Source organism: Triticum dicoccoides, chromosome 6A (assembly GCF_002162155.2).
Source record: "Triticum dicoccoides isolate Atlit2015 ecotype Zavitan chromosome 6A, WEW_v2.0, whole genome shotgun sequence".
In the NCBI taxonomy this organism is placed as follows: Eukaryota; Viridiplantae; Streptophyta; class Magnoliopsida; order Poales; family Poaceae; genus Triticum; species Triticum dicoccoides.
This window is the reverse complement of record NC_041390.1, coordinates 264,003,611-264,006,669: the sequence shown is the minus strand read 5'-3', so window position 1 is coordinate 264,006,669 and position 3,059 is coordinate 264,003,611.

Here is a 3,059-nt window from a genome sequence, read left to right as displayed (position 1 = left end):
GACAGACACAGGAACGAAGAAGGACACATGCCGGCCAGCCTAAGTGTTCCGGAGCAGTAGCAAGCTACCATGGCTCAGTGGAAACACTAGGAGACATTTCCCGGTAAGAGAGGCTACTAAAGATAAACAACTAGATAGTCAGATCCCACACATACCAAGCATTTCAATAACATACACACAATATGCTTGATATGTGCAAATACAACATGGCATCACAACATGACTCTACGACTCAAGTAATTTATTCATTAGGCTCCGAGGAGCGAGATATTACAAACATGGGTCTCATGACCCAACAATCAGAGCATACAAGTCAAAGCACAAGCGGAAGCTATCATGTCTGAGTACAGACATCTATAAATGAAAAAAAAGGCTGAGAAGCCTGACTATCTATCAGATCCTGCCGAGGGCACAAGATCGTAGCTGAGGTAACAAGCTAAACGTCGAAGTCCACGCGGAACTACTAGTGAGACTGAAGTCTCTCTGCAAAAACATAAAATAGGCAAACGTGAGTACAAATGTACCCAGCAAGACTTACATCAGATCTATCTACATATGCATCATTATCAACAAGGGGGTGGAGGGGTTTGACTGCAGCAAGCCAGCTTTGACTCGGTGGCTATCCTAAACTACGACTGCAAGCAACTCTTTGAGGTGGCGCACACGAGTCCACATATTCACCATATCAATACACCACTATGGATCCACTCCCGTCTCCCTACGAGAATGCCATCCATAGCACTCACGCTTATCTTGCGTATTTTAGAGTATCCACTTTCACTTGTCTATGAACTGATATAAGCAACCCAGAAGTCCTTTTCCGCGGACACGGCTATTCGAATAGATGATGTTAACCCTGCAGGGGTGTACTTCTTCACACACGCTCTCACCACTTACCGCCGTTTACACGACATGTACTCGGCAACCTTCAAGCGGAAGCCCAACGTGGGTGTCGGCCACGGCCTGCCCAAACACTCAAGTCTCTAGTCCAGGTTTATCGCCTATTCGGGTTCCATCCATGAGGAGATCCGGCCGGAGTTTCGCTCACAGCCCCAAACGATGTGAACAGGGTTCCCGAGACACCAAACGGGCGCCCGGTACACCGTGCCACGTGCCTACCGCATCACAGCCCACCCCTACGGTCAGCGCTGCGCACGGCCTCCAGCATACTACAAACACCAGAAACTACTTGCAACTCCTGGACAGAGGACAAGGGTGATCAAGAAGCCGAGAGGGTCCATTGGTTTCGGGCCCAATGCGTGGTAGTAGCTGAATCATGGATCACAAACACAGAACTCAGTTCTTGAGGACGGCTGCAATGAGACAACCCACCATGTACTCCTACATGGCCTCTCACCGCTACCTTTACCAAATCGTGTTCACACACTTAGCTCACACACAGTGGGACATGTTCACACGCCTCTGATTCATCCCCGATGAATCAGACCTGACTCAACTCTAAGCAGTAGCAGGCATGACAAACAAGCATGAATGAGTAGGCACAACAGGGCTCAAACAACTCCTACTCATGCTAAAGGGTTTCATCTATTTACTGTGGCAATGACAGGTCATGCAAAGGATAAAGGGGTTCAGCTACCGCAGCAAGTAACAAATATGTTGTTGTTGTCCTAATGCAGTAAAAGAGAGCAGGAGCGAGAGAGTGGGATTTTATCGGAATGAACAAGGGGGTTTTGCTTGCCTGGCACTTCTGAAGATAACATTGAGTCTTCATCAGTGTCAACGGTCACATCATCGGTATCACGTCTATCGAGAGGGGACAAATACCGGCAACACAGAAGGGAACACAATCAATGCAATGCACAATATGATGCATGATCATGACATAGCAAAATGAATGTGTTTTGGGCTAATGCAACTAGCAACAGATTAAATGAAGTTGGTTTGAATACAAGATTCAAATTCAAACTCCATATGTGATTATTCAAATGTCATTCACTTCATTTGTCCTAAACAGTAGTGATAAGTTGTTCTAACATGCATGAAAATGGTACAGATGGATTCCTTGAATTTTTCTGATAATTTTTCATATATAAATTATTTAATTTGGAGTTACGGTTGAATTTCTATGAATTTTAGAAGTTTTAGGCATTTTCTGGAATTTTCTGATTATTTATAAAATAAACTAAATTCCAGAAAATGAATATTGCGTCAGCATGACCTCACCCTGACGTCATCAGGTCAACAGGGCGGTCCAGGTCAAACCTGACGTGTGGGGTCCACACGTCAGTGACACGGGTTAAACAGGGGGGTTTAGTTTAGCTTAATTAAAGATTAGGGCACTAGGGCCCACATGTCAGTGTCAGCAGGGGGTAATTAAATTAAAATAAACTAAACTAATTAACAGGGGGGCTGGCCCCACCTGTCATCGACCCAGGGGGGGGGGGTCAAACCCCTAGTCAGCAGGGCCTAACCCGCCGGCGGCTTGACGCCGGCGAGGCCGAGACGGCGGAGACCTTCGGGTTTCTTGCTCCGGCGTCCAAACACCGCGCGGAGAGGCTCTGTGGGTTCCTAGCACTCGTGCGCATCCGGAGAAGGCGACGGAAGGACGCGGGGTGGTCAGCGCTCGCCGGAGCGGGGCTTGCGGCGGCGGCCGGAGCTTCGGGTTCGAGCGGGGCGAGGCCACAGAGGACGGGAGGGATGGTTAAGGGGCTCGCCGAGCTCCTAAAGATGCTAGGAGCACGGTGCCGTGCTCGGTTTCGAGCCTTGCTGTCTGCAGTGACGGCGGCGACATCGCCGGCGGAGCCGAGCTCGCGGCTCCGGTGGAATCGAGGCTACAGGGCGCAATCGAAGGGGGGAAGAGGGAGGGGAGGCGTAGGAGCTCACAGCGGTGCCGTAGGGATGGTTAGCCGGCTCGGGGACGCGACGATGGTGGCGAATTGACGGTGAAGATCCTCGGCGGCCGGCGATGGAAACGGCGATGCCGGCGACGTTGTGGCGCGTCCGTAGTTCCATGGCTTGGTGGGGAGGTCGAGGATGTCGTGACGGAGCTCTCGAGAACGCTGGATGGCCGAGGGAGGGCTGGTGGCCACGGTGGTTGC